Source organism: Idiotropiscis lumnitzeri, chromosome 7, assembly GCF_059441095.1.
Source record: "Idiotropiscis lumnitzeri isolate Australia: NSW breed Sydney's pygmy pipehorse chromosome 7, RoL_Ilum_1.0, whole genome shotgun sequence".
Lineage (NCBI taxonomy): Eukaryota > Metazoa > Chordata > Actinopteri > Syngnathiformes > Syngnathidae > Idiotropiscis > Idiotropiscis lumnitzeri.
The window spans coordinates 21,158,138-21,180,893 of NC_142397.1; the positions used below are offsets into that span (position 1 = coordinate 21,158,138).

The 22,756-nt window shown below is 43.4% G+C and overlaps 11 non-coding genes and 2 pseudogenes across 11 annotated transcripts; all 13 read right to left on the reverse strand.

The window, feature by feature from the left end:
- Positions 1–5,072: 5,072 nt before the first annotated feature.
- On the reverse strand, positions 5,073–5,236 carry LOC148334076 (U1 spliceosomal RNA). Its single transcript, XR_015844392.1, has one exon. It is a non-coding gene; the product is annotated as a U1 spliceosomal RNA (small nuclear RNA).
- A 658-nt stretch (positions 5,237–5,894) lies between these two features.
- Positions 5,895–6,085, reverse strand: LOC148334077 (U2 spliceosomal RNA). Its single transcript, XR_015844417.1, has one exon. It is a non-coding gene; the product is annotated as a U2 spliceosomal RNA (small nuclear RNA).
- A 688-nt stretch (positions 6,086–6,773) lies between these two features.
- LOC148334078 (U1 spliceosomal RNA) lies at positions 6,774–6,937 on the reverse strand. Its single transcript, XR_015844393.1, has one exon. It is a non-coding gene; the product is annotated as a U1 spliceosomal RNA (small nuclear RNA).
- A 658-nt stretch (positions 6,938–7,595) lies between these two features.
- Positions 7,596–7,775, reverse strand: LOC148334079 (U2 spliceosomal RNA; annotated as a pseudogene).
- Positions 7,776–13,775: 6,000 nt separating this feature from the next.
- LOC148334080 (U1 spliceosomal RNA) lies at positions 13,776–13,939 on the reverse strand. The gene has a single exon (XR_015844395.1). It is a non-coding gene; the product is annotated as a U1 spliceosomal RNA (small nuclear RNA).
- Positions 13,940–14,597: 658 nt separating this feature from the next.
- LOC148334081 (U2 spliceosomal RNA) lies at positions 14,598–14,788 on the reverse strand. The gene has a single exon (XR_015844421.1). It is a non-coding gene; the product is annotated as a U2 spliceosomal RNA (small nuclear RNA).
- Positions 14,789–15,475: 687 nt separating this feature from the next.
- On the reverse strand, positions 15,476–15,639 carry LOC148334082 (U1 spliceosomal RNA). Its single transcript, XR_015844396.1, has one exon. It is a non-coding gene; the product is annotated as a U1 spliceosomal RNA (small nuclear RNA).
- A 658-nt stretch (positions 15,640–16,297) lies between these two features.
- LOC148334083 (U2 spliceosomal RNA) lies at positions 16,298–16,496 on the reverse strand. The gene has a single exon (XR_015844513.1). It is a non-coding gene; the product is annotated as a U2 spliceosomal RNA (small nuclear RNA).
- Positions 16,497–18,894: 2,398 nt separating this feature from the next.
- Positions 18,895–19,043, reverse strand: LOC148334084 (U2 spliceosomal RNA; annotated as a pseudogene).
- A 688-nt stretch (positions 19,044–19,731) lies between these two features.
- On the reverse strand, positions 19,732–19,895 carry LOC148334085 (U1 spliceosomal RNA). Its single transcript, XR_015844397.1, has one exon. It is a non-coding gene; the product is annotated as a U1 spliceosomal RNA (small nuclear RNA).
- A 658-nt stretch (positions 19,896–20,553) lies between these two features.
- Positions 20,554–20,744, reverse strand: LOC148334086 (U2 spliceosomal RNA). The gene has a single exon (XR_015844423.1). It is a non-coding gene; the product is annotated as a U2 spliceosomal RNA (small nuclear RNA).
- Positions 20,745–21,432: 688 nt separating this feature from the next.
- On the reverse strand, positions 21,433–21,596 carry LOC148334087 (U1 spliceosomal RNA). Its single transcript, XR_015844557.1, has one exon. It is a non-coding gene; the product is annotated as a U1 spliceosomal RNA (small nuclear RNA).
- A 750-nt stretch (positions 21,597–22,346) lies between these two features.
- LOC148334088 (U2 spliceosomal RNA) lies at positions 22,347–22,537 on the reverse strand. The gene has a single exon (XR_015844473.1). It is a non-coding gene; the product is annotated as a U2 spliceosomal RNA (small nuclear RNA).
- Between the last annotated feature and the right edge of the window lie 219 nt (positions 22,538–22,756).

The window sequence follows — 22,756 nt, forward strand, 5'->3', positions numbered from 1 at the left end:
ATGAGAGATCTGTGGTTTTTTAAAACATGGCATTCTTGATTTTCTAGTTTAAAATTCCTTAAAAAAACTTTTATAAAAGAATAGGCAGGCGGCAGGATAAAAGACACAGGCAGTCTTTGATCGCTAGGGATGAGTCTTAATTTCCGGAGGTAAGATCCCATCCAGAATCTTAACATTGCTCGAGCTTTTTGAGCGCTTGAGGGCTCTAGTGCAGTTTGGAAGTGCAGGGCCACATATCTGCTTCCCAAGAAGAGCTGGAGGTCCGGCACTCCTTTTCCCCCTTTTTCTCTGCTCATCTTCATTGTTGCTCTCTTCAGTCTCTCCCACTTGGATCCCCAGATGAAGTAAAAGATAGCCCGGTCCAAACCTAAAAGGATACTTCTTGTTGGGATAAAAACAGAACTGATTAATAAAAGCAATGGTAGAATAACTGCTTTTATGATTAAAACTTTTCCCTCTATGGTCAGTTCCCTCATTCTCCAAAAAACAAGTCTTTTCCTCACTTTCCCTACCACGTCGCCCCAACTTGCTTCTCCTCCCCCTTCCCTGCCAAATCTGATCCCGAGTATTTTCTGGTCAGTTTTTGTCAATGTCAGGGGTAAACCTGTCTTTTCTGTCAATGTCCACGGTCCATAAAACTGTGCTTGTGTCTTGGCTCTATTAAGTTTTGACCCAGAGGCCCTCCCATACCAATCAGTCAAGTCCAAAGCCCTTGTCACCGATAAAAGGTCTGAGCACAGGATATTAAAATCGTCCATATATAAAATACATTTTGTCGTGAGTCCCCCGCCACCTGGAATGTTAACCCCCTTGATCATTTTATCCTTTCTCAACATCTGTGCCAGCGGTTCTATGCATAGGACATAGAGGAGTGCAGATAAAGGACAACCCTGACGGACACCGCAGTTAATTTGGACTGCTTTTGTCAGGTCCCCATTAACCACAAATCTACTGCTAATATCCCGGTACAGCAATCCCACCCACGCTATATACCTTTCGGGAAAACCCCATTTTTGCAGTACTCTAAAGAGGTACCGGTGCGAGATTCGGTCAAACGCTTTCTCAAAATCTAAATTTAGGACTACTAGCCGCATATTTCTGTCTCTCGCATAACAGATGGTGTCACGGATCAGCATGAGGCTGTCCGTGATCTTCCTCCCCACGATGGCACAGGTTTGATCCGGGTTGATCAATTCGCCCATAAAAACAGACATGCGTGTAGCTAAAAGTTTACTAAAAAGTTTGCAATCAACATTTAAAAGCGTGATAGGTCGCCAGTTGTCCAGGTCCGCCTTGTCTCCCTTCTTGTGCAGTAGTGTCACTATCCCTACTCTAAAACTGTCTGGTAGTCGGCTTGTTTTGTCAAATTCATTAAAAACAGTGATTAAATCCGGTGCTATAATGTCCCAAAAGGTCAAATAAAATTCCAGGCAGAGTCCGTCCTCACCCGGAGCTTTTGCTTTCTTAAATTGTTTTATGCATTTGTTTAATTCCTCTTGAGTAAAATCTCGCGTTAAAAGCACTTTATCAGTCACTGTTTTCTCAATAAAATTCAATACTTCCGACGTTGTCTCAGGTTGAATCTCTTTCCTGTCATACAGTTTCTGGTAGTAGCTTTCCACTGTCTCTTTTATTTCACTGCTTATTTCTCTTATAGCACCATTTACTTTTCGCAACTTAAAAATACCCCCACTCTTGTTCATAATTCTTTTAAAAAAGTACCTTGTACATTTTTCTCCTTCCTCTATCTCCTTTTCTTTACTCCTTAGTATTACACCTTTACTTTTGATGTCTGCTAAAAGCCTCAATTTATTTTTAATCTGTTTAATTTCCTCATTAAAATTGATACCCTTTTGTGAGAGGTTAAAATACCTTTGTAGTCTTTTTTGTAGTCCTAACATATGTTTCATTTCCTTCTTTTTCTTCTCTCTTCCTGCTTCTCTAAAAAAGGTCTGGGTTCTTAACTTTATCATTTCCCACCATTGTGCTCGTGATTCAAACAGGTCTTGGAGCGTTTGCCAATTTTTGTACTGCTCCCTGTATTTGTTCACCAGGACTTCGTCTTCAAGAAGGGAACAGTTGAGCCTCCAGAGGCCTCTGCCAACTGTCAAACCAGATGGGATTGACAGGTTGCAAGAAAGTGAGAGGTGGTCTGAGAAGAAGACAGGGGTTAATCTCGCATCAGTTGGTGTCCAACCCCGTGTAAATAAATAGTCAATGCGAGAGGCTTTGCTGCTATCTCCGCTAAACCATGTAAAACCCTCCTCTCTTGGATGTATGGTTTTAAAACAATCATCTAATTTAAAAACCCGGCACATGTCCTTCAGTAAAACAGATGTTTTATCAACTTTAAAATCCTCCCCAGCTCCTTTTTTATCATTTCTGCTTAAAACACAGTTAAAATCTCCTCCCATAATAAAGGGTGCACGACCTAGCATGTGACACTGCAAGTTCTCTAAAAGTTCATACCTGTCGTGTTTTTCATTTGGACCGTATATATTTAAAAGGTTAAAACCCTTTCCCATGAAGGTTAGGTGTGCTAAAAGTGCTCGTCCATCTATTAAAACCGTGCTACCTTTAATTGCAATTCGAGTGTTGTTTATTAAAATGGCCACTCCATCGTTGCGGTTTTCGTTCGACCCACTCCATAAAGATGGGTGTGGCCACATTTCCTCCCACTGCTTATCATTTTTTAAAAAGGGAATACCACATTCTTGCATTAAAAACACATCAGACTTAAGAGTTTTTAAAAAGGACAATACGCTCTGAGCACGAGTCTTTGATTTCACACTTCTAACGTTTATAGTCGAGAAGGTGAGAGTTAAAGATATGATTTAAAATGGAGGCCTACAAAACAGGGTATCAAAAGGAGGAAGCTCTTTAAAACTAATCAATTAGGTAATTTCTTGAGACCGGAGTTCTTCCTTCACCTGAGCAATAGGTGTAGGATTCGGGAGTCTTGGTGATGGTCTTTCTCGCAATCTTAAATTCATTGTGTTATGGTTTTTGGGCGTTGATTGTAGTACTATGTTCAAAAAAGACAGCTCGTTTGGTGAGTTGCAAGGAAAAACCCTGTGCTCTTCCACGTCGCTCTCTGAGCTCCCGGGCCTTCCCCTCTTCTCTAAGGTCAATGGAGACTCAGAAGACCGCTCAGATGCTAGTCGTTTAATTTTTTGTGTACAAGGAATTTCGCTGCGTTCACTACTAGTCTGGTCTTCCATGTTGGTTTTGGTCGATTCGGTTGTGGGCATTTGTGGCAACATGCTACTTTCTTCTGAACTCCCCATTGGTGTAGTCAACATATGCCCCTGCCCTTCCACCTCCTCACCTGTTCCCTCTCCACCAATGACAGGTTTTGGAGGGAGATTTGAATTTTCCGGTGTGTCTTTTGGTTGTTTGTCCATTTCAATTTCATTTAGCAGTACCATTTCTTTCCCAGCCTTCAATTTGTTGGCAAATGATTTTGGACAATTTCTGTAGAGGTGGTTTGATTCCCCACAGAGATTGCACTTTCTGCCATTGGTGCATTCTTCAAAAGTATGCCCAATTACTCTGCATTTTCCACAAATTATCTGCTGACATGCTTCTGCCAGGTGTCCATGCTCACCACACTTGCGGCAGAGCTTGGGTTGACCCTGGTAGTGTATGTAGCCTCGGTTTTCACCCAAAACTATCATTGATGGGAGATGTTTCAGGCCCTGGAAGCCCTGGGGGTCCTGCCATTGTTGAATGGGTACCCGCCAGGCACAGTTCCAGATGCCATCCTCATCTCTCACTTTCATAGCCTGGCCTTTCACCGTGCAATATCTACCCAGCCAAAAACAAATGTCATCTGCATTCACTGTCTCATTAAACATTCTGACAATAACTGTTTTAGCAGCATTATCAGTCAGTTTTTCCACATTGAACGCAGAAAACTGGGCTTTTACCTCTTCATAACGAAGCCAAAATTCACGAAGATTTTGAGCAGAGCTGAAACTAACATCAAAACCTTTGCTAAAAGGCAACGTTATGATACAGTTCAGGTCATTAGCATTAAATTCCAAGGTCTGTTGGATAAGTTTCCTGGAAAAATCCAGTCTGGACATTACCAGGAACTCTCCATTAACTTCCTTGAAAGTAAAACGTACACTGTGGTGCCTCCGCATGCCGGCATGGGTGGCCGACATAGCCGGAGAACCACAGGACGTAGATAATAAATAATAACAAATACTAGTTTACATTTACTTACCTTAGTCGGATAACTGAAAATACAAAGGTTATTATCAACAATAAGCAACAGCTGATATATCCCCCAATGAATAAGTCCTATACCACAGCAGGTATAGAACCAACACGCCCAAAGGAGGTGATCGCAGTCTTAGCCAACAGGCCGAGAAGCGATATCAGCAAACTGACACAGGGGGCGACTTGATTCTCGACATTCCGAGCAACAGTGACGGTGACCAATGTAAAATGATCACAACAAACCATTTACATGCCAAACATCAAACTCACACATTTTTAGCTGAAAACGAGACCAACTGTGTTGCTTGCCAGCCTGCGAACGAAACAAAAGCTGAGCAATTGCTGGGTACTGTAGTCCATGTGACCCAAAGTGGACCAATTGGAAACAGCAATAGAAGTATTCCATTCACTGGCATCGCAATGCTCTTAAATGGTTAAATAGTCCGACGTGCGAATTTCAAGAATCTAATAAAACGTATTGCGGATCGTAAGAGGACAATTGTGTTGCTTTTCCTCCTCTAAGTGAAAAGAAAGTTAGGAAATCGCTCGCCTGTCACGTGATCCATATCGGACCAATATGAATTCTGCGCTAACTTCATGCCGTGTAACCATGTAAAACAGTCCTAAACAGACTAAAAAACCGAGATCTTTTCGTTTACACGCACTTCCTGCTTCCCAATTGACATTGTCACTTGCTAGCGCCACCACTTGTATGGAGGTGAATGACAGTAATTTGTCAACTGCGAAAGAAGCTAACTATTTATCGCATGTTGACAAATAAGCATGATACCGTGCTCACTAAGTGACATGAATGATTTTATTTCATTGTCATAACCATCAGAAATCAGGGGAGAGCGCGAACGCAGTCCCCCACTGTCAGAAATTGTGCAGTCGAGATTCCCACATTTGGGGAATTCGCAGGGGTCAGTACAGCCGGAGTGCAATGGCTGAGCCTCACCCTGGCTGAACCACCTTCGTGATCATGGTATCTCGCCTGCCAGGTAAGTATGAGATGTACACATTGCCAGGCCAAAAGGTGAAGCACCCACACCATCTTCAGTCACGGGCCCGATTGCAACGCACGTGTGATCGCATGCACACACATACACGCTGGATGATGCATGACACGTACATTAATTTAAGTAGTCTCTTTTAGACTTGCATTAAGTAAATATTTGTGAATGAGGTCAAAAGAATCAGCAAAAACATTCCCATCACGCCTTGCTTAAATTCTAACAAGAATTCAAAGCGAGAATTGAATTGACCCGGCCCCACGCCTTTCTAGCACTCATTTCCTGTTTCTTTGTGTGGTCAGGAACATGTAGCGGTGTAACAATTCAAACTCCTTTACAAAACTTTACTTATTTACGTTTTTGATTAGCCAAGCGCCAATATTATAACTTTATAGGAAATTTATATGATCTATATTTGAAACCATTATTTATATGACCACCCACCGCATGTTCCCTCAATAACGGAGCAAGACGACGCTTTCTTCAATGAAAGAATGTCCTTTAAGCCGCAGCATGACATGGTATTCGGTGAAAGTCTCAAAAACAAGAGACAGCCTTTGAGAAACACGACAGCTGCTTAAAGGGTTTCTTCGTTTTCCCACAGAACTACATAGAATGGAAACATCCAGCAACAAATTCATTGTGACCAGCAGAGGTGGGTGCACCGCTCCTGGCGGTACTGCAATACCAGGTCGATGCGTGGAATGGACGGAGCAAGCCCCTATTCCATCTCCTAGTTCCAAAAATCAATTTAATATATGGTCCCCAAATAGGGAACGTATCAGATATTAAACTGATAAGAACAGATACTACACTTGATCTTAGCCAAAAGGCCGAGAAGCGATATCAGCAAACTGACACAGGGGGCGACTTGATTCTCGACATTCCGAGCAACAGTGACGGTGACCAATGTAAAATGATCACAACAAACCATTTACATGCCAAACATCAAACTCACACATTTTTAGCTGAAAACGAGACCAACTGTGTTGCTTGCCAGCCTGCGAACGAAACAAAAGCTGAGCAATTGCTGGGTACTGTAGTCCATGTGACCCAAAGTGGACCAATTGGAAACAGCAATAGAAGTATTCCATTTACTGGCATCGCAATGCTCTTAAATGGTTAAATAGTCCGACGTGCGAATTTCAAGAATCTAATAAAACGTATTGCGGATCGTAAGAGGACAATTGTGTTGCTTTTCCTCCTCTAAGTGAAAAGAAAGTTAGGAAATCGCTCGCCTGTCACGTGATCCATATCGGACCAATATGAATTCTGCGCTAACTTCATGCCGTGTAACCATGTAAAACAGTCCTAAACAGACTAAAAAACCGAGATCTTTTCGTTTACACGCACTTCCTGCTTCCCAATTGACATTGTCACTTGCTAGCGCCACCACTTGTGTGGAGGTGAATGACAGTAATTTGTCAACTGCGAAAGAAGCTAACTATTTATCGCATGTTGACAAATAAGCATGATACCGTGCTCACTAAGAGACATGAATGATTTTATTTCATTGTCATAACCATCAGAAATCAGGGGAGAGCGCGAACGCAGTCCCCCACTGTCAGAAATTGTGCAGTCGAGATTCCCACATTTGGGGAATTCGCAGGGGTCAGTACAGCCGGAGTGCAATGGCTGAGCCTCACCCTGGCTGAACCACCTTCGTGATCATGGTATCTCGCCTGCCAGGTAAGTATGAGATGTACACATTGCCAGGCCAAAAGGTGAAGCACCCACACCATCTTCAGTCACGGGCCCGATTGCAACGCACGTGTGATCGCATGCACACACATACACGCTGGATGATGCATGACACGTACATTAATTTAAGTAGTCTCTTTTAGACTTGCATTAAGTAAATATTTGTGAATGAGGTCAAAAGAATCAGCAAAAACATTCCCATCACGCCTTGCTTAAATTCTAACAAGAATTCAAAGCGAGAATTGAATTGACCCGGCCCCACGCCTTTCTAGCACTCATTTCCTGTTTCTTTGTGTGGTCAGGAACATGTAGCGGTGTAACAATTCAAACTCCTTTACAAAACTTTACTTATTTACGTTTTTGATTAGCCAAGCGCCAATATTATAACTTTATAGGAAATTTATATGATCTATATTTGAAACCATTATTTATATGACCACCCACCGCATGTTCCCTCAATAACGGAGCAAGACGACGCTTTCTTCAATGAAAGAATGTCCTTTAAGCCGCAGCATGACATGGTATTCGGTGAAAGTCTCAAAAACAAGAGACAGCCTTTGAGAAACACGACAGCTGCTTAAAGGGTTTCTTCGTTTTCCCACAGAACTACATAGAATGGAAACATCCAGCAACAAATTCATTGTGACCAGCAGAGGTGGGTGCACCGCTCCTGGCGGTACTGCAATACCAGGTCGATGCGTGGAATGGACGGAGCAAGCCCCTATTCCATCTCCCAGTTCCAAAAATCAATTTAATATATGGTCCCCAAATAGGGAACGTATCAGATATTAAACTGATAAGAACAGATTTTTTTTTTTCTTTTGCAAAATTTTTATTGTTACTGTAGACATTGATGTTCACATCTCTCCAACATGGAGCACAACCTTAGTTCTGTGGTAACGTGTTAAAAAAGCAGCATGTTTGACATAGAGGTGTAAGGTAAAATGTATCTAAAATACATCTAGACAATATTTTTTAAAAAGCAATTGTTAAAAAAAAGCACTTCAACCTCTGTTGTGCAGGAGCGTAGTATCGCCTTACGAAGTGGGACTTCATCCCACCCTCTCAAACAGAGTCCAGACAGATAAAACCTGCCAGGATGCTTCAAGGAGTTCCTCAGAGGTGTTGCATCTCTCCACTCTCTCCCGAGGAGCCAGGCCGTCGCTGCCAGGACCTTCCCTGTGGGCTCCGGTTCCCTCCTCCAGGCGGGCACAGACGACTCTTCTTGGTGACTGTGTCCTTGGCTTGCCGCAGGCAGCTCAGAGTAGCCGCTGCCATTCGGAGCACAGCCACAGGGGTGGTCTGTCTGTGCCTCCTTACCAGCAAGTTTCTGGAGGTCCAAATGGCGTCTTTGATGGCGGCAAGGGTGAGCCACTGCTTTGCAAAATGTTCTCTTGTGTTCGTCATTGGGCCCACCCCATAGAGCACGAATTGTGCATTGAGGACCTCCCTTGCTGGCAAGTCCGGGAATTGCAGGTGGCCGGCTGTCGCCCACAGGTCCGTGGCAGCACTGCACTCCCAGAGGAGGTGCCTCACCGACTCTTGGGCGCCACAACCAGGTCGGGGGCAGTTTGAGTGCGCTGCCATACCTCGGGAGTGCATAACGTACCTGACTGGGAGGATTTCGTGCGCCGCCATCCATGACAGGTCCCGAAGTTTGTTTGGGAGGGCGGGATGGTTTACATTGCGCCAAACAGTTGTGGGCTCGCCGAATACAAGCCCGCGCACTGGACATACCGTTTCCCGCTCCTGCACAACAGAGATGAGAGATCTGTGGTTTTTTAAAACATGGCATTCTTGATTTTCTAGTTTAAAATTCCTTAAAAAAACTTTTATAAAAGAATAGGCAGGCGGCAGGATAAAAGACACAGGCAGTCTTTGATCGCTAGGGATGAGTCTTAATTTCCGGAGGTAAGATCCCATCCAGAATCTTGACATTGCTCGAGCTTTTTGAGCGCTTGAGGCCTCTAGTGCAGTTTGGAAGTGCAGGGCCACATATCTGCTTCCCAAGAAGAGCTGGAGGTCCGGCACTCCTTTTCCCCCTTTTTCTCTGCTCATCTTCATTGTTGCTCTCTTCAGTCTCTCCCACTTGGATCCCCAGATGAAATAAAAGATAGCCCGGTCCAAACCTAAAAGGATACTTCTTGTTGGGATAAAAACAGAACTGATTAATAAAAGCAATGGTAGAATAACTGCTTTTATGATTAAAACTTTTCCCTCTATGGTCAGTTCCCTCATTCTCCAAAAAACAAGTCTTTTCCTCACTTTCCCTACCACGTCGCCCCAACTTGCTTCTCCTCCCCCTTCCCTGCCAAATCTGATCCCGAGTATTTTCTGGTCAGTTTTTGTCAATGTCAGGGGTAAACCTGTCTTTTCTGTCAATGTCCACGGTCCATAAAACTGTGCTTGTGTCTTGGCTCTATTAAGTTTTGACCCAGAGGCCCTCCCATACCAATCAGTCAAGTCCAAAGCCCTTGTCACAGATAAAAGGTCTGAGCACAGGATATTAAAATCGTCCATATATAAAATACATTTTGTCGTAAGTCCCCCGCCACCTGGAATGTTAACCCCCTTGATCATTTTATCCTTTCTCAACATCTGTGCCAGCGGTTCTATGCATAGGACATAGAGGAGTGCAGATAAAGGACAACCCTGACGGACACCGCAGTTAATTTGGACTGCTTTTGTCAGGTCCCCATTAACCACAAATCTACTGCTAATATCCCGGTACAGCAATCCCACCCACGCTATATACCTTTCGGGAAAACCCCATTTTTGCAGTACTCTAAAGAGGTACCGGTGCGAGATTCGGTCAAACGCTTTCTCAAAATCTAAATTTAGGACTACTAGCCGCATATTTCTGTCTCTCGCATAACAGATGGTGTCACGGATCAGCATGAGGCTGTCCGTGATCTTCCTCCCCGCGATGGCACAGGTTTGATCCGGGTTGATCAATTCGCCCATAAAAACAGACATGCGTGTAGCTAAAAGTTTACTAAAAAGTTTGCAATCAACATTTAAAAGCGTGATAGGTCGCCAGTTGTCCAGGTCCGCCTTGTCTCCCTTCTTGTGCAGTAGTGTCACTATCCCTACTCTAAAACTGTCTGGTAGTCGGCTTGTTTTGTCAAATTCATTAAAAACAGTGATTAAATCCGGTGCTATAATGTCCCAAAAAGTCAAATAAAATTCCAGGCAGAGTCCGTCCTCACCCGGAGCTTTTGCTTTCTTTAATTGTTTTATGCATTTGTTTAATTCCTCTTGAGTAAAATCTCGCGTTAAAAGCACTTTATCAGTCACTGTTTTCTCAATAAAATTCAATACTTCCGACGTTGTCTCAGGTTGAATCTCTTTCCTGTCATACAGTTTCTGGTAGTAGCTTTCCACTGTCTCTTTTATTTCACTGCTTATTTCTGTTATAGCACCATTTACTTTTCGCAACTTAAAAATACCCCCACTCTTGTTCATAATTCTTTTAAAAAAGTACCTTGTACATTTTTCTCCTTCCTCTATCTTCTTTTCTTTACTCCTTAGTATTACACCTTTACTTTTGATGTCTGCTAAAAGCCTCAATTTATTTTTAATCTGTTTAATTTCCTCATTAAAATTGATACCCTTTTGTGAGAGGTTAAAATACCTTTGTAGTCTTTTTTGTAGTCCTAACATATGTTTCATTTCCTTCTTTTTCTTCTCTCTTCCTGCTTCTCTAAAAAAGGTCTGGGTTCTTAACTTTATCATTTCCCACCATTGTGCTCGTGATTCAAACAGGTCTTGGAGCGTTTGCCAATTTTTGTACTGCTCCCTGTATTTGTTCACCAGGACTTCGTCTTCAAGAAGGGAACAGTTGAGCCTCCAGAGGCCTCTGCCGACTGTCAAACCAGATGGGATTGACAGGTTGCAAGAAAGTGAGAGGTGGTCTGAGAAGAAGACAGGGGTTAATCTCGCATCAGTTGGTGGCCAACCCCGTGTAAATAAATAGTCAATGCGAGAGGCTTTGCTGCTATCTCCGCTAAACCATGTAAAACCCTCCTCTCTTGGATGTATGGTTTTAAAACAATCATCTAATTTAAAAACCCGGCACATGTCCTTCAGTAAAACAGATGTTTTATCAACTTTAAAATCCTCCCCAGCTCCTTTTTTATCATTTCTGCTTAAAACACAGTTAAAATCTCCTCCCATAATAAAGGGTGCACGACCTAGCATGTGACACTGCAAGTTCTCTAAAAGTTCATACCTGTCGTGTTTTTCATTTGGACCGTAAATATTTAAAAGGTTAAAACCCTTTCCCATGAAGGTTAGGTGTGCTAAAAGTGCTCGTCCATCTATTAAAACCGTGCTACCTTTAATTGCAATTCGAGTGTTGTTTATTAAAATGGCCACTCCATCGTTGCGGTTTTCGTTCGACCCACTCCATAAAGATGGGTGTGGCCACATTTCCTCCCACTGCTTATAATTTTTTAAAAAGGGAATACCACATTCTTGCATTAAAAACACATCAGACTTAAGAGTTTTTAAAAAGGACAATACGCTCTGAGCACGAGTCTTTGATTTCACACTTCTAACGTTTATAGTCGAGAAGGTGAGAGTTAAAGATATGATTTAAAATGGAGGACTACAAAACAGGGTATCAAAAGGAGGAAGCTCTTTAAAACTAATCAATTAGGTAATTTCTTGAGACCGGAGTTCTTCCTTCACCTGAGCAATAGGTGTAGGATTCGGGAGTCTTGGTGATGGTCTTTCTCGCAATCTTAAATTCATTGTGTTATGGTTTTTGGGCGTTGATTGTAGTACTATGTTCAAAAAAGACAGCTCGTTTGGTGAGTTGCAAGGAAAAACCCTGTGCTCTTCCACGTCGCTCTCTGAGCTCCCGGGCTTTCCCCTCTTCTCTAAGGTCAATGGAGACTCAGAAGACCGCTCAGATGCTAGTCGTTTAATTTTTTGTGTACAAGGAATTTCGCTGCGTTCACTACTAGTCTGGTCTTCCATGTTGGTTTTGCTCGATTCGGTTGTGGGCATTTGTGGCAACATGCAACTTTCTTCTGAACTCCCCATTGGTGTAGTCAACATATGCCCCTCCCCTTCCACCTCCTCACCTGTTCCCTCTCCACCAATGACAGGTTTTGGAGGGAGATTTGAATTTTCCGGTGTGTCTTTTGGTTGTTTGTCCATTTCAATTTCATTTAGCAGTACCATTTCTTTCCCAGCCTTCAATTTGTTGGCAAATGATTTCGGACAATTTCTGTAGAGGTGGTTTGATTCCCCACAGAGATTGCACTTTCTGCCATTGGTGCATTCTTCAAAAGTATGCCCAATTACTCTGCATTTTCCACAAATTATCTGCTGACATGCTTCTGCCAGGTGTCCATGCTCACCACACTTGCGGCAGAGCTTGGGTTGACCCTGGTAGTGTATGTAGCCCCGGTTTTCACCCAGGACTATCATTGATGGGAGATGTTTCAGGCCCTGGAAGCCCTGGGGGTCCTGCCATTGTTGAATGGGTACCCGCCAGGCACAGTTCCAGATGCCATCCTCATCTCTCACTTTCATAGCCTGGCCTTTCACCGTGCAATATCTACCCAGCCAAAAACAAATGTCATCTGCATTCACTGTCTCATTAAACATTCTGACAATAACTGTTTTAGCAGCATTATCAGTCAGTTTTTCCACATTGAACGCAGAAAACTGGGCTTTTACCTCTTCATAACGAAGCCAAAATTCGCGAAGATTTAGAGCAGAGCTGAAACTAACATCAAAACCTTTGCTAAAAGGCAACGTTATGATACAGTTCAGGTCATTAGCATTAAATTCCAAGGTCTGTTGGATAAGTTTCCTGGAAAAATCCAGTCTGGACATTACCAGGACCTCTCCATTAACTTCCTTGAAAGTAAAACGTACACTGTGGTGCCTCCGCATGCCGGCATGGGTGGCCGACATAGCCGGAGAACCACAGGACGTAGATAATAAATAATAACAAATACTAGTTTATATTTACTTACCTTAGTCGGATAACTGAAAATACAAAGGTTATTATCAACAATAAGCAACAGCTGATATATCCCCCAATGAATAAGTCCTATACCACAGCAGGTATAGAACCAACACGCCCAAAGGAGGTGATCACAGTCTTAGCCAAAAGGCCGAGAAGCGATATCAGCAAACTGACACAGGGGGCGACTTGATTCTCGACATTCCGAGCAACAGTGACGGTGACCAATGTAAAATGATCACAACAAACCATTTACATGCCAAACATCAAACTCACACATTTTTAGCTGAAAACGAGACCAACTGTGTTGCTTGCCAGCCTGCGAACGAAACAAAAGCTGAGCAATTGCTGGGTACTGTAGTCCATGTGACCCAAAGTGGACCAATTGGAAACAGCAATAGAAGTATTCCATTTACTGGCATCGCAATGCTCTTAAATGGTTAAATAGTCCGACGTGCGAATTTCAAGAATCTAATAAAACGTATTGCGGATCGTAAGAGGACAATTGTGTTGCTTTTCCTCCTCTAAGTGAAAAGAAAGTTAGGAAATCGCTCGCCTGTCACGTGATCCATATCGGACCAATATGAATTCTGCGCTAACTTCATGCCGTGTAACCATGTAAAACAGTCCTAAACAGACTAAAAAACCGAGATCTTTTCGTTTACACGCACTTCCTGCTTCCCAATTGACATTGTCACTTGCTAGCGCCACCACTTGTGTGGAGGTGAATGACAGTAATTTGTCAACTGCGAAAGAAGCTAACTATTTATCGCATGTTGACAAATAAGCATGATACCGTGCTCACTAAGTGACATGAATGATTTTATTTCATTGTCATAACCATCAGAAATCAGGGGAGAGCGCGAACGCAGTCCCCCACTGTCAGAAATTGTGCAGTCGAGATTCCCACATTTGGGGAATTCGCAGGGGTCAGTACAGCCGGAGTGCAATGGCTGAGCCTCACCCTGGCTGAACCACCTTCGTGATCATGGTATCTCGCCTGCCAGGTAAGTATGAGATGTACACATTGCCAGGCCAAAAGGTGAAGCACCCACACCATCTTCAGTCACGGGCCCGATTGCAACGCACGTGTGATCGCATGCACACACATACACGCTGGATGATGCATGACACGTACATTAATTTAAGTAGTCTCTTTTAGACTTGCATTAAGTAAATATTTGTGAATGAGGTCAAAAGAATCAGCAAAAACATTCCCATCACGCCTTGCTTAAATTCTAACAAGAATTCAAAGCGAGAATTGAATTGACCCGGCCCCACGCCTTTCTAGCACTCATTTCCTGTTTCTTTGTGTGGTCAGGAACATGTAGCGGTGTAACAATTCAAACTCCTTTACAAAACTTTACTTATTTACGTTTTTGATTAGCCAAGCGCCAATATTATAACTTTATAGGAAATTTATATGATCTATATTTGAAACCATTATTTATATGACCACCCACCGCATGTTCCCTCAATAACGGAGCAAGACGACGCTTTCTTCAATGAAAGAATGTCCTTTAAGCCGCAGCATGACATGGTATTCGGTGAAAGTCTCAAAAACAAGAGACAGCCTTTGAGAAACACGACAGCTGCTTAAAGGGTTTCTTCGTTTTCCCACAGAACTACATAGAATGGAAACATCCAGCAACAAATTCATTGTGACCAGCAGAGGTGGGTGCACCGCTCCTGGCGGTACTGCAATACCAGGTCGATGCGTGGAATGGACGGAGCAAGCCCCTATTCCATCTCCCAGTTCCAAAAATCAATTTAATATATGGTCCCCAAATAGGGAACGTATCAGATATTAAACTGATAAGAACAGATACTACACTTGATCTTAGCCAAAAGGCCGAGAAGCGATATCAGCAAACTGACACAGGGGGCGACTTGATTCTCGACATTCCGAGCAACAGTGACGGTGACCAATGTAAAATGATCACAACAAACCATTTACATGCCAAACATCAAACTCACACATTTTTAGCTGAAAACGAGACCAACTGTGTTGCTTGCCAGCCTGCGAACGAAACAAAAGCTGAGCAATTGCTGGGTACTGTAGTCCATGTGACCCAAAGTGGACCAATTGGAAACAGCAATAGAAGTATTCCATTTACTGGCATCGCAATGCTCTTAAATGGTTAAATAGTCCGACGTGCGAATTTCAAGAATCTAATAAAACGTATTGCGGATTGTAAGAGGACAATTGTGTTGCTTTTCCTCCTCTAAGTGAAAAGAAAGTTAGGAAATCGCTCGCCTGTCACGTGATCCATATCGGACCAATATGAATTCTGCGCTAACTTCATGCCGTGTAACCATGTAAAACAGTCCTAAACAGACTAAAAAACCGAGATCTTTTCGTTTACACGCACTTCCTGCTTCCCAATTGACATTGTCACTTGCTAGCGCCACCACTTGTGTGGAGGTGAATGACAGTAATTTGTCAACTGCGAAAGAAGCTAACTATTTATCGCATGTTGACAAATAAGCATGATACCGTGCTACTAAGAGACATGAATGATTTTATTTCATTGTCATAACCATCAGAAATCAGGGGAGAGCGCGAACGCAGTCCCCCACTGTCAGAAATTGTGCAGTCGAGATTCCCACATTTGGGGAATTCGCAGGGGTCAGTACAGCCGGAGTGCAATGGCTGAGCCTCACCCTGGCTGAACCACCTTCGTGATCATGGTATCTCGCCTGCCAGGTAAGTATGAGATGTACACATTGCCAGGCCAAAAGGTGAAGCACCCACACCATCTTCAGTCACGGGCCCGATTGCAACGCACGTGTGATCGCATGCACACACATACACGCTGGATGATGCATGACACGTACATTAATTTAAGTAGTCTCTTTTAGACTTGCATTAAGTAAATATTTGTGAATGAGGTCAAAAGAATCAGCAAAAACATTCCCATCACGCCTTGCTTAAATTCTAACAAGAATTCAAAGCGAGAATTGAATTGACCCGGCCCCACGCCTTTCTAGCACTCATTTCCTGTTTCTTTGTGTGGTCAGGAACATGTAGCGGTGTAACAATTCAAACTCCTTTACAAAACTTTACTTATTTACGTTTTTGATTAGCCAAGCGCCAATATTATAACTTTATAGGAAATTTATATGATCTATATTTGAAACCATTATTTATATGACCACCCACCGCATGTTCCCTCAATAACGGAGCAAGACGACGCTTTCTTCAATGAAAGAATGTCCTTTAAGCCGCAGCATGACATGGTATTCGGTGAAAGTCTCAAAAACAAGAGACAGCCTTTGAGAAACACGACAGCTGCTTAAAGGGTTTCTTCGTTTTCCCACAGAACTACATAGAATGGAAACATCCAGCAACAAATTCATTGTGACCAGCAGAGGTGGGTGCACCGCTCCTGGCGGTACTGCAATACCAGGTCGATGCGTGGAATGGACGGAGCAAGCCCCTATTCCATCTCCCAGTTCCAAAAATCAATTTAATATATGGTCCCCAAATAGGGAACGTATCAGATATTAAACTGATAAGAACAGATTTTTTTTTCTTTTGCAAAATTTTTATTGTTACTGTAGACATTGATGTTCACATCTCTCCAACATGGAGCACAATCTTAGTTCTGTGGTAACGTGTTAAAAAAGCAGCATGTTTGACATAGAGGTGTAAGGTAAAATGTATCTAAAATACATCTAGACAATATATATATATATTTTTTTTAAAAGCAATTGTTAAAAAAAAGCACTTCAACCTCTGTTGTGCAGGAGCGTAGTATCGCCTTACTAAGTGGGACTTCATCCCACCCTCTCAAACAGAGTCCAGACAGATAAAACCTGCCAGGATGCTTCAAGGAGTTCCTCAGAGGTGTTGCATCTCTCCACTCTCTCCCGAGGAGCCAGGCCGTCGCTGCCAGGACCTTCCCTGTGGGCTCCGGTTCCCTCCTCCGGGCGGGCACAGACGACTCTTCTTGGTGACTGTGTCCTTGGCTTGCCGCAGGCAGCTCAGAGTAGCCGCTGCCATTCGGAGCACAGCCACGGGGGGGGTCTGTCTGTGCCTCCTTACCAGCAGGTTTCTGGAGGTCCAAATGGCGTCTTTGATGGCGGCAAGGGTGAGCCACTGCTTTGCAAAATGTTCTCTTGTGTTCGTCATTGGGCCCACCCCATAGAGCACGAATTGTGCATTGAGGACCTCCCTTGCTGGCAAGTCCGGGAATTGCAGGTGGCCGGCTGTCGCCCACAGGTCCGTGGCAGCACTGCACTCCCAGAGGAGGTGCCTCACCGACTCTTGGGCGCCACAACCAGGTCGGGGGCAGTTTGAGTGCGCTGCCATACCTCGGGAGTGCATAACGTACCTGACTGGGAGGATTTCGTGCGCCGCCATCCATGACAGGTCCCGAAGTTTGTTTGGGAGGGCGGGATGGTTTACATTGCGCCAAACAGTTGTGGGCTCGCCGAATGCAAGCCCGCGCACTGGACATACCGTTTCCCGCTCCTGCACAACAGAGATGAGAGATCTGTGGTTTTTTAAAACATGGCATTCTTGATTTTCTAGTTTAAAATTCCTTAAAAAAACTTTTATAAAAGAATAGGCAGGCGGCAGGATAAAAGACACAGGCAGTCTTTGATCGCTAGGGATGAGTCTTAATTTCCGGAGGTAAGATCCCATCCAGAATCTTAACATTGCTCGAGCTTTTTGAGCGCTTGAGGGCTCTAGTGCAGTTTGGAAGTGCAGGGCCACATATCTGCTTCCCAAGAAGAGCTGGAGGTCCGGCACTCCTTTTCCCCCTTTTTCTCTGCTCATCTTCATTGTTGCTCTCTTCAGTCTCTCCCACTTGGATCCCCAGATGAAGTAAAAGATAGCCCGGTCCAAACCTAAAAGGATACTTCTTGTTGGGATAAAAACAGAACTGATTAATAAAAGCAATGGTAGAATAACTGCTTTTATGATTAAAACTTTTCCCTCTATGGTCAGTTCCCTCATTCTCCAAAAAACAAGTCTTTTCCTCACTTTCCCTACCACGTCGCCCCAACTTGCTTCTCCTCCCCCTTCCCTGCCAAATCTGATCCCGAGTATTTTCTGGTCAGTTTTTGTCAATGTCAGGGGTAAACCTGTCTTTTCTGTCAATGTCCACGGTCCATAAAACTGTGCTTGTGTTTTGGCTCTATTAAGTTTTGACCCAGAGGCCCTCCCATACCAATCAGTCAAGTCCAAAGCCCTTGTCACCGATAAAAGGTCTGAGCACAGGATATTAAAATCGTCCATATATAAAATACATTTTGTCGTGAGTCCCCCGCCACCTGGAATGTTAACCCCCTTGATCATTTTATCCTTTCTCAACATCTGTGCCAGCGGTTCTATGCATAGGACATAGAGGAGTGCAGATAAAGGACAACCCTGACGGACACCGCAGTTAATTTGGACTGCTTTTGTCAGGTCCCCATTAACCACAAATCTACTGCTAATATCCCGGTACAGCAATCCCACCCACGCTATATACCTTTCGGGAAAACCCCATTTTTGCAGTACTTTAAAGAGGTACCGGTGCGAGATTCGGTCAAACGCTTTCTCAAAATCTAAATTTAGGACAACTAGCCGCATATTTCTGTCTCTCGCATAACAGATGGTGTCACGGATCAGCATGAGGCTGTCCGTGATCTTCCTCCCCGCGATGGCACAGGTTTGATCCGGGTTGATCAATTCGCCCATAAAAACAGACATGCGTGTAGCTAAAAGTTTACTAAAAAGTTTGCAATCAACATTTAAAAGCGTGATAGGTCGCCAGTTGTCCAGGTCCGCCTTGTCTCCCTTCTTGTGCAGTAGTGTCACTATCCCTACTCTAAAACTGTCTGGTAGTCGGCTTGTTTTGTCAAATTCATTAAAAACAGTGATTAAATCCGGTGCTATAATGTCCCAAAAAGTCAAATAAAATTCCAGGCAGAGTCCGTCCTCACCCGGAGCTTTTGCTTTCTTAAATTGTTTTATGCATTTGTTTAATTCCTCTTGAGTAAAATCTCGCGTTAAAAGCACTTTATCAGTCACTGTTTTCTCAATAAAATTCAATACTTCCGACGTTGTCTCAGGTTGATAAGAACAGATACTACACTTGATCTTAGCCAAAAGGCCGAGAAGCGATATCAGCAAACTGACACAGGGGGCGACTTGATTCTCGACATTCCGAGCAACAGTGACGGTGACCAATGTAAAATGATCACAACAAACCATTTACATGCCAAACATCAAACTCACACATTTTTAGCTGAAAACGAGACCAACTGTGTTGCTTGCCAGCCTGCGAACGAAACAAAAGCTGAGCAATTGCTGGGTACTGTAGTCCATGTGACCCAAAGTGGACCAATTGGAAACAGCAATAGAAGTATTCCATTCACTGGCATCGCAATGCTCTTAAATGGTTAAATAGTCCGACGTGCGAATTTCAAGAATCTAATAAAACGTATTGCGGATCGTAAGAGGACAATTGTGTTGCTTTTCCTCCTCTAAGTGAAAAGAAAGTTAGGAAATCGCTCGCCTGTCACGTGATCCATATCGGACCAATATGAATTCTGCGCTAACTTCATGCCGTGTAACCATGTAAAACAGTCCTAAACAGACTAAAAAACCGAGATCTTTTCGTTTACACGCACTTCCTGCTTCCCAATTGACATTGTCACTTGCTAGCGCCACCACTTGTGTGGAGGTGAATGACAGTAATTTGTCAACTGCGAAAGAAGCTAACTATTTATCGCATGTTGACAAATAAGCATGATACCGTGCTCACTAAGTGACATGAATGATTTTATTTCATTGTCATAACCATCAGAAATCAGGGGAGAGCGCGAACGCAGTCCCCCACTGTCAGAAATTGTGCAGTCGAGATTCCCACATTTGGGGAATTCGCAGGGGTCAGTACAGCCGGAGTGCAATGGCTGAGCCTCACCCTGGCTGAACCACCTTCGTGATCATGGTATCTCGCCTGCCAGGTAAGTATGAGATGTACACATTGCCAGGCCAAAAGGTGAAGCACCCACACCATCTTCAGTCACGGGCCCGATTGCAACGCACGTGTGATCGCATGCACACACATACACGCTGGATGATGCATGACACGTACATTAATTTAAGTAGTCTCTTTTAGACTTGCATTAAGTAAATATTTGTGAATGAGGTCAAAAGAATCAGCAAAAACATTCCCATCACGCCTTGCTTAAATTCTAACAAGAATTCAAAGCGAGAATTGAATTGACCCGGCCCCACGCCTTTCTAGCACTCATTTCCTGTTTCTTTGTGTGGTCAGGAACATGTAGCGGTGTAACAATTCAAACTCCTTTACAAAACTTTACTTATTTACGTTTTTGATTAGCCAAGCGCCAATATTATAACTTTATAGGAAATTTATATGATCTATATTTGAAACCATTATTTATATGACCACCCACCGCATGTTCCCTCAATAACGGAGCAAGACGACGCTTTCTTCAATGAAAGAATGTCCTTTAAGCCGCAGCATGACATGGTATTCGGTGAAAGTCTCAAAAACAAGAGACAGCCTTTGAGAAACACGACAGCTGCTTAAAGGGTTTCTTCGTTTTCCCACAGAACTACATAGAATGGAAACATCCAGCAACAAATTCATTGTGACCAGCAGAGGTGGGTGCACCGCTCCTGGCGGTACTGCAATACCAGGTCGATGCGTGGAATGGACGGAGCAAGCCCCTATTCCATCTCCCAGTTCCAAAAATCAATTTAATATATGGTCCCCAAATAGGGAACGTATCAGATATTAAACTGATAAGAACAGATACTACACTTGATCTTAGCCAAAAGGCCGAGAAGCGATATCAGCAAACTGACACAGGGGGCGACTTGATTCTCGACATTCCGAGCAACAGTGACGGTGACCAATGTAAAATGATCACAACAAACCATTTACATGCCAAACATCAAACTCACACATTTTTAGCTGAAAACGAGACCAACTGTGTTGCTTGCCAGCCTGCGAACGAAACAAAAGCTGAGCAATTGCTGGGTACTGTAGTCCATGTGACCCAAAGTGGACCAATTGGAAACAGCAATAGAAGTATTCCATTCACTGGCATCGCAATGCTCTTAAATGGTTAAATAGTCCGACGTGCGAATTTCAAGAATCTAATAAAACGTATTGCGGATCGTAAGAGGACAATTGTGTTGCTTTTCCTCCTCTAAGTGAAAAGAAAGTTAGGAAATCGCTCGCCTGTCACGTGATCCATATCGGACCAATATGAATTCTGCGCTAACTTCATGCCGTGTAACCATGTAAAACAGTCCTAAACAGACTAAAAAACCGAGATCTTTTCGTTTACACGCACTTCCTGCTTCCCAATTGACATTGTCACTTGCTAGCGCCACCACTTGTGTGGAGGTGAATGACAGTAATTTGTCAACTGCGAAAGAAGCTAACTATTTATCGCATGTTGACAAATAAGCATGATACCGTGCTCACTAAGTGACATGAATGATTTTATTTCATTGTCATTACCATCAGAAATCAGGGGAGAGCGCGAACGCAGTCCCCCACTGTCAGAAATTGTGCAGTCGAGATTCCCACATTTGGGGAATTCGCAGGGGTCAGTACAGCCGGAGTGCAATGGCTGAGCCTCACCCTGGGTGAACCACCTTCGTGATCATGGTATCTCCCCTGCCAGGTAAGTATGAGATGTACACATTGCCAGGCCAAAAGGTTAAGCACCCACACCTTCTTCAGTCACGGGCCCGATTGCAACGCACGTGTGATCGCATGCACACACATACACGCTGGATGATGCATGACACGTACATTAATTTAAGTAGTCTCTTTTAGACTTGCATTAAGTAAATATTTGTGAATGAGGTCAAAAGAATCAGCAAAAACATTCCCATGACACGTACATTAATTTAAGTAGTCTCTTTTAGACTTGCATTAAGTAAATATTTGTGAATGAGGTCAAAAGAATCAGCAAAAACATTCCCATCACGCCTTGCTTAAATTCTAACAAGAATTCAAAGCGAGAATTGAATTGACCCTGCCCCACGCCTTTCTAGCACTCATTTCCTGTTTCTTTGTGTGGTCAGGAACATGTAGCGGTGTAACAATTCAAACTCCTTTACAAAACTTTACTTATTTACGTTTTTGATTAGCCAAGCGCCAATATTATAACTTTATAGGAAATTTATATGATCTATATTTGAAACCATTATTTATATGACCACCCACCGCATGTTCCCTCAATAACGGAGCAAGACGACGCTTTCTTCAATGAAAGAATGTCCTTTAAGCCGCAGCATGACATGGTATTCGGTGAAAGTCTCAAAAACAAGAGACAGCCTTTGAGAAACACGACAGCTGCTTAAAGGGTTTCTTCGTTTTCCCACAGAACTACATAGAATGGAAACATCCAGCAACAAATTCATTGTGACCAGCAGAGGTGGGTGCACCACTCCTGGCGGTACTGCAATACCAGGTCGATGCGTGGAATGGACGGAGCAAGCCCCTATTCCATCTCCTAGTTCCAAAAATCAATTTAATATATGGTCCCCAAATAGGGAACGTATCAGATATTAAACTGATAAGAACAGATACTACACTTGATCTTAGCCAAAAGGCCGAGAAGCGATATCAGCAAACTGACACAGGGGGCGACTTGATTCTCGACATTCCGAGCAACAGTGACGGTGACCAATGTAAAATGATCACAACAAACCATTTACATGCCAAACATCAAACTCACACATTTTTAGCTGAAAACGAGACCAACTGTGTTGCTTGCCAGCCTGCGAACGAAACAAAAGCTGAGCAATTGCTGGGTACTGTAGTCCATGTGACCCAAAGTGGAC